The following is a 14965-nucleotide window of genomic DNA, read 5'->3' as shown; positions in this document are numbered from 1 at the left end:
CCCTGTGTGCTGGTCTACAGCACCCCCTGCTGCTGCTTGTGAGCACTCTCAGCGCAATGTGGGTGTGGGGGTGACAGAGCAGGGGATTCTTTGAGGGAGCACTGGGGTCTCTTTAAACAAAGAAAGTGGAAAAAAAATAAGCAAAGAAAGTGGAAAGGATGGCATGCAATATTGGAGCTGGAGGAGATTCAGACAGGACAGGATGTGCCCTGTGGCATCAGAGGTGTAGCAAGCTGGGCGCTGGGAATGAACAGTCCTGGGTTCGAGTCCCGACCCTGCCCTCCCTGGCTGTGTGCTCTTGGATTCATGACCCTCTTAATAAGTCTCAGCTCTTACCCCATAAATTGCTCTAATAATATTTACCTCTAGGGTTGTTTTGAGGATCCAATAGGGCACAGAGTGTAAACAGTGCTTTAGAATCAGAAAAAAGCTATAAAATCTAGGGGATTATTTTTAACTACCCCTCTCATTTTATGAGGAAATAAGAGGTAGTATAGGGCAGTGGTTAAGACAAAGATTCTGCAGCCAGAACTGCTGGACTTGGAAGCCTAGTTTTACCACTCATGGGCTGGGATGATCTAGGGTAAATTAATTTGGAGACTTTCATTTTTCATCTATGAAATAGGGCTAATAATGACATTTTCATACGTTGTTGTGAGGATTAAGGGAATAAATACAAACAAATAAAGCATTTGGTATAGTGTCTGGCACACATGAAGTGCTGAGTAAGCATCTGCTATTATTGATTCCTTATAAGATCTACAATGCTTATGTACCTTATGTAGGACCTTGACACATATGAGCGAGTCTTACCATTTTATAGGTGAAGAAATTGAAGCATGGAAAGGGGATGTGACTTGCCCAAGCCACCCAACTAATGAGTACTAATAATTCTCCTTCCAAAGAACCTTAGGCATTTCCTGGACGTTAGCACTCTAGTTCAGAGGGCATTCCCAGGTGGGAGTGTATTTCTTACTCCCCGCAACCTGAAGAAAAACTGGACTGGATGGGGGATGGAAGAAGGTGGGAGAAGCGGGGGGCACGAGGAAGAGAAGCTGTCATGGGGGAAGATATGGAGACTAGGCTTGTGGGGAGATGAGAGGCATGCTGTGTCAGAGTCTAGGAGAATTTGGCAAAGAGATGTGGCATGACCAGGAAACCGAGTGGGAATTGGGGATCTGGGACACTGAAGAACTTAGGGGTGAGATTCAGGCCAGGGGATTTTCAGGGGATTTTCAGCCAAGTTCTTGGTAGGGAGGAACTGAGATCATGATGATAATGACCATCCTCACTGTTGAACAGTTATTTCCTGAGACGGGCAAGATGGTATAGTGGAAAGAGCACTAATAAGAATGTTTTTTTTTTTTAAAAAAAGAATGTTTTGATCATCTATGATGTGCCAGGTGATCAAATGCATGGAGGTAAAAGACTGCTCTTTGCTAATCGGGGGCCCCTGGGCAGTTTTCTATAACTTCTGAGCTTCTGTTTTCACAACAGGCATAGTAATCCCTGATGGCACTCTCATGGAAGATGAAGTTAGGCAACAATGGATGTGAGAGCCATCACGGTGCCTGGTATCCTGAGGGCACTCACAAATGTTGAATGGAGCATCCCTGTATATGGCACTGAGCCAGGTACTATGAAGGAGACAAGAAGCACAAGATGATGGGGCGCCTGGGTGGTTCAGTGGTTGCGCATCTGCCTTTGGCTCAGGTTGTGATCCTGGGGTCCTGGGATCGAGTCCCACATAGGGTTCCCAGCAGGGAGTCTGTTTCTCCCTATCCCTATGTTTCTGCCTCTCTCTGTATCTCTCATGAATAAAGAAATACAATCTTTTTTTTTTTTTTTTTTTTAAAGAAGAAGCCCGAGATGAGAATACTGCGGCCAACGGGCAGGCTTGAAGTCTAGTTGAACAGACAGGACACATAAAAGGTTTAAAGACAAAACCAAATGAAAGTCACCATTTTACATTCCAAGGACTGGAAATGAGTAGCTGAACAGTTTGAGGAATGAGCACCCCACCAAGGGCTGAGCTGCTGAAGGAGGCTCCCTGAAGACATATGAGTGAGACCTTAGGGGACCTAATTCAGTTGAGAAGAAGGAGGTGTGTCCCAGGTGGAAAACAGAGTAAACCTACAGGATGAGAAAGCAGTGAGCAGAACTAGTGCTTACTGAGTGCCTGCGCCAGATCGTGCACTTTGCCTTGGGCTTTCCCAGACCTAACCTTCCTGGATCCTCACCACCACTTGTGAGTGCTTATCTCTCTCCCCGTTTTATACATGAGGGATATTGAGAGTCAAAGAAGTTAAGTAACTCACTTATGATCACTCTTCACAAATGGGTGAATCAAAATTCAAACCCAGAGCTCTGGCCACAAAATCCACATGAAGGAACTAAAGTCAGCAATATGAGGCTAAGGAAATCTATGTGTTACACTCATTCGTTCATTCAACTACTATTTAGTGAGTGTTTGCTATGTGCTAGGCATTGTGCTAAGTGCTGTCTGGGCCACCATGAACAAAACAGATCCCTGCTCTAACAAGGCTAGCATGGAAGGCTGGCAGATTTTAAAAAGATCTACAGCCAAATAAGTGCTATGAGGGACACAAAATGAGAGCGTACTATGAGAGAATAATACAGGTCCTTGGTAGGCTGGGGAGTCAGCACAAGCCTCTCTGAGGAAGTCACATTTAGGTGGAAGCTTGAAGAATGAGTAGAATTGGCTGGGGGTGGTGAGGGAGATGGAGTCCCAAGTCAGAGGAGCATTCCAGGTAAAAGAAATAGAAAATGCAAAGGCCCACAGGAAGAAACTAGAGACTGTTTGGAGGAGTGTTGTAAAGGCAGGAGGGTGCTGAGGGGAGGCTGGGGGGTGTGGCACAGGCCATATAACACAGATCCACATACACCACATTAGGAACTTTGGACTGGATCCTCAGTGCACTGAGAAACCAGTGATGGGTTTTAAGCAGGAGAGTGACATAATCCAACTGATGTCTGAGAAAAATCATTCTGGGATGCTGTGTGGAAGAGGATAGAAGAGGCCAAGAGCGGAAGCAGCAGCGAACTGCAGTCACCTTGGAAGGCTGGCGGTGGCTTGGATGGGGATGGAAGTGTGTCTTGAGGTGAGGTACTGAGAATGAAGTGGATATGAGGAGGGTAAGGAGGGTTTTTGCAAAGTTCACTCTGAGGTCTGAAGATGTAATTCTAGAGGTAGGGAAGTCTGGAGGAGGCGTAGATTTGGGACAGCAGGGAGTGGGCCAGGAGTTTACAGGACTGTGGGCACAGGGAAGGTGGGAATATGATTTGAAAATATTCAACTCTAAGCCAGCCAATGAATCTGCTTACCTGAATGTGTTTCTGTGGAAATTTAAAAATCGCTGGCAATAGTAATGCCATGCCACAAACCTTAAAGACATTGAAGTCCTTAAGGTCCCTGAAAATGGCTATAAGAAATTTTAATGTTGGGAAACATTTCCCTAAGACATGAGCAAACTTTGTAAAACTTCACCATAACCAGTGCTAACAACTTGGTATAATTTCTAAATGTTTAAAAAATGGAAAAAAATTGAAAATATTCAATCCTTTTATAAAACAGAAATAAGTTGGTAGTTTGTTGGGACACCTGAGTGGCTCAGGGTTGAGTGTCTGCCGTCTGCTCAGGGCATGATCCTGGTCTAGGGATTGAGTCCCACCGCCGGCTCCCTGTGAGGAGCCTGCTTCTCCCTCTGCGTATGTTTCTGCCTCTCTCTCTGTGTCTCTCATGAATAAATAAATAATCTTAAAAAAAACCTGAAGAATGATTTTTAGATTTTTTTAAAACTTTATTTATGATAGTCACAGAGAGAGAGAGAGAGAGAGAGAGAGAGAGAGAGGCAGAGACACAGGCAGAGGGAGAAGCAGGCTCCATGCACCGGGAGCCCGATGTGGGATCCGATCCCGAGTCTCCAGGATGGCGCCCTGGGCCAAAGGCAGGCGCTAAACCGCTGCGCCACCCAGGGATCCCTAATTTTTAGATTTTTTTAAAAAAAATTTTTATTTATTCACGAGAGACACACAGAGAGAGGCAGAGACACAGGCAGAGGGAGAAGCAGGCTCCATGCAGGGTGTCTGACATGGGACTCAATCCCAAGTCTCCAGGGTCACACCCTGGGCTGCAGGCAGCGCTAAACCGCCGTGCCACTGGGGTTGCCCTGAAGAATGATTTTTTTTTTTTAAGATTTTATTTATTTATTCATAGTGACACACAGAGAGAGAGGCAGAGACACAGGCAGAGGGAGAAGCAGGCTCCATGCAGGGAGCCCGACGTGGGACTCGATCCCGGGTCTCCAGGATCACGCCCAAGAATGATTTTTTTTTTTTTAAAGTTGGTAGTTTATAAAATACAAGTAAAACATTTAAAGATTTTTTTTTTTTTTTAAGATTTCATTTATTTGGGGGAGAGAAAGCACACGGGTGAAAGCACGAGCAGGGGGAGGGGCAGAGGAAGAAGCATATTCTCTGCTGAGCAGGGAGCCCAACACCAGGCTTGATCCCAGGACCTGGGTACCCCGGGATCATGACCTGATCTGAAGGCAGACACTCAACCAACTGAGCCACCCAGGCGCCCCTAAGATGTTTTAATTATAGGTGACGAGCTAGTAAGCAAAATGTTAGATATAGAGGTCATAGAATGTGTTAAATAGCAAGTAGAGCATGTGTGGATAGGACTAAGGGATACCTAATATTCACAAGGCACCTGCATACTAAGTAGTCATGGCATGCCAAATGTATAAAAGGTATTAAATATTTATGATATCCTAAACATGCATAAGACACTCAAGGTGCTAAATATACCAAAGGCACTAATATTCAGCATAGACTAAATGTACCTGGGGACTCAACGACCATGATGTTTTAATATGATACTTTGGTGACATCTTTGTCATGCCGTATGACCTTTGGCGACACACCAATGTTCCCTGTGTACTCTGCCCAAGATACACAAATATACTCATGGCTGCTCAGGAGGCTAATTAGTGAGTTACAGCTACGGCCCTGAGTACTTGTTCACGTGCCTGTCGTCGGCCCAGTGCACCTTGCCATCTGTGGGTACCCTTGCTTGAACGGCAACTCTGGTCCTTTGTAATTTGAGCGGAGAAAGCTGATGCAGCAGGGAGAAATACAGAATACATTTACATTGTAAACCCCCGATTAGGTAGTGTGCTCCTTCCACCCTGTTGTACCCTACTCTGAGTTGATAAAGAAGACCCCTCCCTCTCCCCTTGCTTCTTGCTATGGGTTTTTTTTTTTTTTAATTTTTTTCTTAAATTTAGGATAGTCAGAGAGAGAGAGAGAGAGAGAGAGAGAGAGAGGGGCAGAGACACAGGCAGAGGGAGAAGCAGGCTCCATGCACCGGGAGCCCGACGTGGGATTCCATCCCAGGTCTCCAGGATCGCGCCCTGGGCCAAAGGCAGGATGTCAACAATATGACATTGTGGAAAAGGCAAAATATGGAGACAGTAAAAACACCAGTGGTCACCAGGGATTAGGGGAGAGGAAGGATGAATGAGTGGGAGCACAGAGTATTTTTAGGGCAGCGAAACCTTTCTGTATGGCACTATCATAGTAGATACACATCATTATACAATTGTCAAAGCCCACTGTAAAGAGTGAACCCTCCTGTAACCATGGATTTTGACTGATAATGTGTCAATGTAGGTTTATTAATTGTAACAAATGTACCACTCTGGTGCAGGATACTGATAATAGGGAAAGTTGTACATGGTGGGGGCAGGGAGTATATGGGAACTCTCTGTACTTTCCATTTAATTTTGTTATGAATCTAAAACTGATCTAAAAAATAAAGTCAATTAAAAAAAAGAAGAAGAAGAAAGAAGAGCAAGCACCATATCATCTGGCCAGACAAGCAGTAGGGTCCAGATCAGAGGTAAGGACCTGGAAAGAGAGGTAGAGCCTTACAACTAGGTAAGGCTTCCATATTCTGCTCTCCAAGGGTTAATGAAGTAGCTTCTCCAGGTTTTAACTTCATAGGTGCCCTGGGGATAGATATAGCCTATAAGAACCCTGCATGATTAGGGGCCAGCTCAGAACCTAAGCAGGCTTTTGCAATAGAACAGCTTCCTCCAGGCTCTGACAATCTGATAAAGATACAGAGTCCCATTATTTAATACAACGATTATAAAACAACCTAACTTTCAGAGTGAACCTATAGGTAGGTCCTCTCACAAATATCTTAAGACTGCTCAAATAGAAAGAAAGGTAGATAAAATAATATAGAAATTTGGGCTGGTTAAAGATTTCAACAATTAAGTGAGCTGTGAATTTTCAGGAAGATCCTATAATACAGAATTTATTTCCCACCTTATGGGTATATAATCATACTATTGGAAATCATACGTTTCATGAATGTTCTTTCAATTTAATTATCCTTGGGAAGGAGTCTTACTTTTATTTTATTTTTTTATTTTTAAAGATTCTATTTATCTATCATGACACACACAGGAGAGAGAGAGGAGAGGCAGAGACACAGGCAGAGGGAGAGGGAGAAGCAGGCTCATGCAGGGAGCCGTCGGGACTCGATCCCTGGCTTCCCGGATCACACCCAGGCTGCACGCGGCGCCAAACGCTGCGCCACCGGGGCTGCCCAGGAATCTTACTTTTAGTGGTCATCATAATACACAAAGCTTTGATAGAACTTTAAAAATGGACCTGTCATAACTTCTTGTGCTCTGTGGCCTAAATTAAAACTTGGCTCTTAATTTTTTTTTTCAGAAGCTCTTTTCTGGTTCATTGTGTCAGAAGACTTCATTATATAGTCTGGGGACCCCTCAAATTCAGGAGAAATTTAAAATCCTAAAGGAAATTTACAAAGACATCTCTAAAATATGTCTTTTTGGTGGCACTCTTCTAAGAAACTTTTCTAACATCTGGTTCCAATCAAATAATGAGAAATAGAAATCAGTTTTGGAGGGCAGTGAAACAGTTATTCAGAACTTTTCATTTTCAGTGAAAGCCCTAGTTCAATGTCAATGCATAAGTTTAAATATCAAATATACACTCTATTCTAATCAAGAAATAAAGTCATACATAGAAAAAGATCAATATATTAAAAGATGAGGAAGAATGTTATCTTTGAAGATATGGAAGAGCTTGCCATAGGAAATGCACATTAATATTATATTTTGTAAATATTAATCAACTCAAGAATTTCCCCACACCCCAAGCAGAAACATTTCTTCAGCAAAGGTAAATGCATGATTTTTTCAGGGTCTCATCTCAAGATAAGTGGAACCCTACAAGTTTCCTGGAACACAGATTAAGAGAGAATGACCTGGAAATCCATCAAACAGAAAAGTTAAAGCAGAGAAGCTAGCTTACTTCCTACCAAAAAAAAAAAAAAAAAAAAAAAAAAGGCTGCAAATATAATGTTAGACAGTCAGAAAAACACTACTTTGAGTACTGAAAAAAAAAAGGGAGTAGTTTCAAACAGCTCTAATAAAGAGCTGTTGTAAGGCTTCTGTCAACCCTTTTAAAAGAAAAAGGTAAGTGATTCAGCCAGGAAAATAGAGTTTTGGGAGGAATAGAAAAAAATTGCAATTCAGGACAAGTAAACAATGGCCAACCACAGGCAAATCCTGGGAACAAAATGGGAGAGGTCCTTCTACAGAGGTAAGGAAGAAATTTGGAGGGATGTATTTTTTTAAAGATTTTATTTATTTTTATTTATTTGAGAGAAAGAGCATGAGCAGGGGTAGGGGCAGAAGGAAAGGGAGAAGCAGACTCCCCACTGAGACACAGAGCCAGATGCAGAGCTCCACCCAGGATCCCAGATCATGACCTGAGCCAAAGTCATACAGTTAACTGACTGAGCCACCCAGGCACCCAGTTGGGAGGTATGTTTGAACAAAAGTTCATTGGAGGAAAATGAGAGTTCAAAGCGGTGGCAGCCTCCACTGGCTGTAGATGAGGGCAGCTTGCTGTTACCGGGCTGAGAAGAAATCTTCTTCTTGCTGAACTAGGCAAGCCAGGAGTGTAGTACAGGTGCGAAAGAAAGCCTCCCCTTCATGTTTTTCCAACTGTAATTTGAGTTAAGTTTCCTTATACATTTCCACTCTTCCAACAACTTTTAGAGGTTGAGAAAACGTATATGGAAGTCCAGTTAATTCCAGAAGGTATAATTAAGATAATTTAAGACCTCAAGTCAGAGAAGCCCATAAAGAATTGCATGGTTTGAATCAAGGTAGGTTTGCAGCCCATTCAAGTTATTGGACCATAGTCCATTAGGAAACTAGAAAAGCAAAATCATTTAACACAGATGAGCGTATACAATAATCCTGCAGTGATTAATGATATACTGATTTGGGATTATATGACTGCTTTGTTTTTTTTTTTTTAAGATTTTGTTTATTTATTTGACAGAGAGAGAGAGAAAGTGGGCAGAGAGGAGAAGCAGGCTCCCTACTGAGCAGGGAGCCTGATGGGGGTTCGATCCCAGGACCCTAAGATCATGACCCGTGCTGAAGGCAGATGCTTTTTTTTTTTTTTTTTTTGAAGGCAGATGCTTAACCTACTGTGCCACCCAGGTGTCTCTACAGGATTGCCTCTCTCTCTGTGTCTCTCATGAATAAATAATTAATTAAATATTTTAATGAATGAATAAAAGAAAGAAGGCGCCATGTTTGGAAAAAGAAGCTATTGAACATTTATCTATTCCTTTTTGCTGGGTTCAGAGTTCCTTATGCAGTTCTGGAAGGCAAGAACATTTTGGGCCTACCTCTTTCATAGCCTAAATAATGCATAGATCAAATCTTGCAATTCCAGTGGGTGCCTAGGTGGCTCAGTCTGTTCAGCATGTGACTCTTGATAACAGCTCAAGTCTTGATCTCAGGGTCATGAATTCAAGCCCTGCGTTGAGCTAAGAAAAAAAGAAAAAGAAGATTTCTGTGCCAAATCTTGCAACTCCAAAATACCACTGAGATTTGAGTAGTAGGGGTCAAGGAATTGGGCCTAATAGCAAAGCAGAGGTTGGGAACAAAGAGTAGGGGCAAATTAAAAGCAGAGTCCTCTCCCAGAGAGTATGTGGAAGCTGATAGTCTAGAACAAGGCTTAGCCAATATTTTCTGTAAAGTGCCAGATAGTAAATACTTCAGACTTAAAAGCCATAGTGTTCTTGCCATAGCTAGTTTTTTGCTACTATAGAGGAACAACAACCATAGATAAATAAAAATAAATGAGTGTGCCCATGTCCTGATAAAACTTTATTTATGGATAATGAAACTTAAATTTTATATAATTTTCACGTATCATGGAATATCATTTTTTTGTAAAATTTATTTTCAGCCATTTAAAAAATTTTTAATTTATTTATTCATAAAGACAGAGAGACAGACAGGCAGAGGGAGAAGCAGGCTCCATGCAGGGAGCCCGACACGGAACTCGAACCCAGGTCCCCAGGATCACACCCCTGGCTGCAGGCGGCGCTAAACCGCTGCGCCACTGTGGCCGCCCCCATTTAAAAATTTAAAACCATTCTTAACTCATGGGTTATATATATATATAAACAGGCAGTAGGCCAGATGTAGCCCAGGAGCTATAGTTTTCAGACTCATAGTCTAGAATGATGCTGTCTTAACAGAAATATAATGACAGCTATGAATGTAACTCAAAATCTTTTAGTAACCCTATGTCAAAACTAAAAAGAAACAGGTGAAATTAATTTTAATAATGTATTTTCTTTAACCCAATATATCCAAAAGATTTTAATTTCAGTGCTGTCAACATAAAAATTACCAATGAAGTATTTTACCTTTTCTTTTTTCACACTAAGTTTTAAAAATTTGGGGTGTAGGGGATCCCTGGGTGGTTCAGCGGTTTAGCGCCTGCCTTTGGCCCAGGGCACGATCCTGGAGTCCTGGGATTGAGTCCCGCATGGGGCTCCTGGCATGGAGCCTACTTCTCCCTCCTCCTGTGTCTCTGCCTCTCTATCATAAATAAATAAATCTTTAAAAAAAAATCTGGGGTGTATTTTACACTTATAGGGCATCTTGATTCATTCTAGCCGTATTCCAAGAGTTCCATACCTACATATGTCTGAAGGCTATCATGTTGAAGAGTCGAGGTCTAGAACAGTGTTTTCAAATTTTAGCTTACATCATAATCACTTACGAGGCTGTTAAAATGTAGTTTTTTTTTTATTCAATAGGTTTGGGCAAGGCCCCCAAACTCCATTCCTTTTTTTTTTTAATTAGAAAAAAAGATTTTATTTATTTGAGACAGAGAAAGCAAGCAAGAGAGAGAGCAGAGGTGGGGGAGAGGGAGAGGGAGAGGTTGAAGCAAACTCCCTGCTGAGCAGGGAGCCTAATGCAGGGCTCCATCCCAGGACCCTGGGATTATGACCTGAGCCAAAGGCAGATGCTTAACTCACTGAGCCACATAGGCATCCCCCAAACTTCATTTCTAACAAGTTCCTAGGTGGTGTTGATGTTGTTGATCTGGGGACCACACTTTGAGAACAGCTTATCTAGAAACTGAGCAGTAAGAAAAAGTAGAGAAGGAATTAGGAACCAAGAATATGTACAAGCAAGAGGTAAAAAAAAAACCCTTAAAACAGTGAGATACCATTACACATCTATTAGAATGGACAAAATTAAAAACACTGACAACACTAAATACTGTTGAGGAGATGGAGCAACAGGAACTCCCATTCATTACTGGTGGGAATGCAAAATGGCACAGCCACTTTGGAAGACAGTTTGGCTATTTCTTATAAAACTAAACATACTTTTACTGTATAATCCAGCAACCATGCTCCTTGATATTTTTTATACAGTTGTACACAAAAAACTGTACACGAGTGTTTACAGTAGCTTTATTCATAATTGCCAGAACTTAGAAGTGACCAAGATGTCTTCAGTAGATGAATGTATAAACTATGTATGGTACATCCAGACATGTAATATTATTCAGTGCTAAAAAGAAACGAGCTATCAAGTCATGAAAAGACATGGAGTAATCCTAAATACATATAACTAAGTGAAAGAAGCTAATCTGAAAAGGCTACCTATTGAATGATTTCAACAATATGACATTGTGGAAAAGGCAAAATATGGAGACAGTAAAAACACCAGTGGTCACCAGGGATTAGGGGAGAGGGAAGGATGAATGAGTGGGAGCACAGAGTATTTTTAGGGCAGTGAAACCTTTCTGTATGGCACTATCATAGTAGATACACATCATTATACATTTGTCAAAGCCCACTGTAAAGAGTGAACCCTCCTGTAACCATGGATTTTGACTGATAATGTGTCAATGTAGGTTTATTAATTGTAACAAATGTACCACTCTGGTGCAGGATACTGATAATAGGGAAAGTTGTACATGTGTGGGGGCAGGGAGTATATGGGAACTCTCTGTACTTTCCATTTAATTTTGTTATGAATCTAAAACTGATCTAAAAAATAAAGTCAATTAAAAAAAAGAAGAAGAAGAAGAAGAGCAAGCACCATATCATCTGGCCAGACAAGCAGTAGGGCTCCAGATCAGAGGTAAGGACCTGGAAAGAGAGGTAGAGCCTTACAACTAGGTAAGGCTTCCATATTCTGCTCTCCAAGGGTTAATGAAGTAGCTTCTCCAGGTTTTAACTTCATAGGTGCCCTGGGGATAGATATAGCCTATAAGAACCCTGCATGATTAGGGGCCAGCTCAGAACCTAAGCAGGCTTTTGCAATAGAACAGCTTCCTCCAGGCTCTGACAATCTGATAAAGATACAGAGTCCCATTATTTAATACAACGATTATAAAACAACCTAACTTTCAGAGTGAACCTATAGGTAGGTCCTCTCACAATATCTTAAGACTGCTCAAATAGAAAGAAAGGTAGATAAAATAATATAGAAATTTGGGCTGGTTAAAGATTTCAACAATTAAGTGAGCTGTGAATTTTCAGGAAGATCCTATAAATACAGAATTTATTTCCCACCTTATGGGTATATAATCATACTATTGGAAATCATACGTTTCATGAATGTTCTTTCAATTTAATTATCCTTGGGAAGGAGTCTTACTTTTATTTTTATTTTTTTATTTTTAAAGATTCTATTTATCTATTCATAGACACACACAGAGAGAGAGAGAGAGAGGCAGAGACACAGGCAGAGGGAGAGGGAGAAGCAGGCTCCATGCAGGGAGCCCGTCGCGGGACTCGATCCCTGGCTTCCAGGATCACACCCCAGGCTGCACGCGGCGCCAAACCGCTGCGCCACCGGGGCTGCCCAGGAATCTTACTTTTAGTGGTACATCATAATACACAAAGCTTTGATAGAACTTTAAAAATGGACCCTGTCATAACTTCTTGTGCTCTGTGGCCTAAATTAAAACTCTGGCTCTTAATTTTTTTTTTTCAGAAGCTCTTTTCTGGTTCATTGTGTCAGAAGACTTCATTATATAGTCTGGGGACCCCTCAAATTCAGGAGAAATTTAAAATCCTAAAGGAAATTTACAAAGACATCTCTAAAATATGTCTTTTTCTGGTGGCACTCTTCTAAGAAACTTTTCTAACATCTGGTTCCAATCAAATAATGAGAAATAGAAACTCAGTTTTGGAGGGCAGTGAAACAGTTATTCAGAACTTTTCATTTTACAGTGAAAGCCCTAGTTCAATGTCAATGCATAAGTTTAAATATCAAATATACACTCTATTCTAATCAAGAAATAAAGTCATACATAGAAAAAGATCAATATATTAAAAGATGAGGAAGAATGTTATCTTTGAAGATATGGAAGAGCTTGCCATAGGAAATGCACATTAATATTATATTTTGTAAATATTAATCAACTCAAGAATTTCCCCACACCCCAAGCAGAAACATTTCTTCAGCAAAGGTAAATGCATGATTTTTTCAGGGTCTCATCTCAAGATAAGTGGAACCCTACAAGTTTCCTGGAACACAGATTAAGAGAGAATGACCTGGAAATCCATCAAACAGAAAAGTTAAAGCAGAAGCTAGCTTACTTCCTACCAAAAAAAAAAAAAAAAAAAAGGCTGCAAATATAATGTTAGACAGTCAGAAAAACACTACTTTGAGTACTGAAAAAAAAGGGAGTAGTTTCAAACAGCTCTAATAAAGAGCTGTTTGTAAGGCTTCTGTCAACCCTTTTAAAAGAAAAAGGTAAGTGATTCAGCCAGGAAAATAGAGTTTTGGGAGGAATAGAAGAAAAATTGCAATTCAGGACAAGTAAACAATGGCCAACCACAGGCAAATCCTGGGAACAAAATGGGAGAGGTCCTTCTACAGAGGTAAGGAAGAAATTTGGAGGGATGTTATTTTTTTAAAGATTTTATTTATTTATTTATTTGAGAGAAAGAGCATGAGCAGGGGTAGGGGCAGAAGGAAAGGGAGAAGCAGACTCCCCACTGAGCACAGAGCCAGATGCAGAGCTCCACCCCAGGATCCCAGATCATGACCTGAGCCAAAGTCATACAGTTAACTGACTGAGCCACCCAGGCACCCAGTTGGGAGGTATGTTTTGAACAAAAGTTCATTGGAGGAAAATGAGAGTTCAAAGCGGTGGCAGCCTCTCACTGGCTGTAGATGAGGGCAGCTTGCTGTTACCGGGCTGAGAAGAAATCTTCCTTCTTGCTGAACTAGGCAAGCCAGGAGTGTAGTACAGGTGCGAAAGAAAGCCTCCCCTTCATGTTTTTCCAACTGTAATTTTGAGTTAAGTTTCCTTAATACATTTCCACTCTTCCAACAACCTTTTAGAGGTTGAGAAACCGTATATGGAAGTCCAGTTAATTCCAGAAGGTATAATTAAGATAATTTAAGACCTCAAGTCAGAGAAGCCCATAAAGAATTGCATGGTTTGAATCAAGGTAGGTTTGCAGCCCATTCAAGTTATTGGACCACTAGTCCATTAGGAAACTAGAAAAGCAATTCATTTAACACAGATGAGCGTATACAATAATCCTGCAGTGATTTAATGATATACTGATTTGGGATTATATGACTGCTTTGTTTTTTTTTTTTTTAAGATTTTGTTTATTTATTTGACAGAGAGAGAGAGAAAGTGGGCAGAGGGAGAAGCAGGCTCCCTACTGAGCAGGGAGCCTGATGGGGGTTCGATCCCAGGACCCTAAGATCATGACCCGTGCTGAAGGCAGATGCTTTTTTTTTTTTTTTTTTTTTGAAGGCAGATGCTTAACCTACTGTGCCACCCAGGTGTCTCTACAGGATTGCTTTCTTTAAATTTTATTTATTTATTTATTCATGATAGACAGAGAGAGAGAGAGAGAGAGAGGCAGAGACACAGGCAGAGGGAGAAGCAGGCTCCATGCCGGGAGCTGGACTCGAGACTCGATCCTGGGACTCCAGGATCATGCCCTGGGCCAAAGGCAGGTGCTGAACCGCCGAGCCACCCAGGGATCCCCTACAGGATTGCTGTCTATGAATAATTAATTCAGAGTTCTCTCTGGCATGGAGATTGTTCCTGATGGGATGACTGGTGGCTTAGCAGTTGAGCATCTGCCCTCGGCTCTTGGGATCCAGGATCGACTCCTGCATCAGGATTCCTGTGGGAAGCCTGCTTCTCCCTCTGCCTATGTCTCTGCCTCTCTCTCTCTGTGTCTCTCACGAATAAAAAAATAAATTTTCAAAAAGAGAGATTGTTCCTGATACACTTTGAACTTTTAAAAATATGTATTTTTTTTTGAAGTTGAAGTTTTAGTTGGGAGAAAAATAATATCCTATTATTCTATCACACAAAACATTTCTAGGGGGCAGGCTGACTTTTTTTTTCAATGAAACTGAATATTTTTGATACAAAACAAAATTTTTAAGTATGTGTAAAAGTATAAAAAGGAATTCACTAATGTAACTGAAGAGTACCACATTGTACATTGTCTTCCAGAGTTGCAAAACAAAAATAAAAACAAAAAATAACCTTATATATTTTGGAGAAGTGTTCACTC

At 41.2% G+C, this 14965-nt stretch overlaps 1 non-coding gene across 1 annotated transcript; it reads left to right on the top strand.

The window, feature by feature from the left end:
* The first annotated feature begins 3321 nt into the window (after positions 1-3321).
* LOC119873494 lies at positions 3322-3451 on the top strand. Its single transcript, XR_005365085.1, has one exon. It is a non-coding gene; the product is annotated as a small nucleolar RNA SNORA33 (small nucleolar RNA).
* Positions 3452-14965: the final 11514 nt, after the last annotated feature.

Source organism: Canis lupus, chromosome 9 (genome assembly GCF_011100685.1).
Source record: "Canis lupus familiaris isolate Mischka breed German Shepherd chromosome 9, alternate assembly UU_Cfam_GSD_1.0, whole genome shotgun sequence".
Taxonomy (NCBI): domain Eukaryota; kingdom Metazoa; phylum Chordata; class Mammalia; order Carnivora; family Canidae; genus Canis; species Canis lupus.
This window is presented reverse-complemented; position numbering and strand designations above follow the sequence as displayed.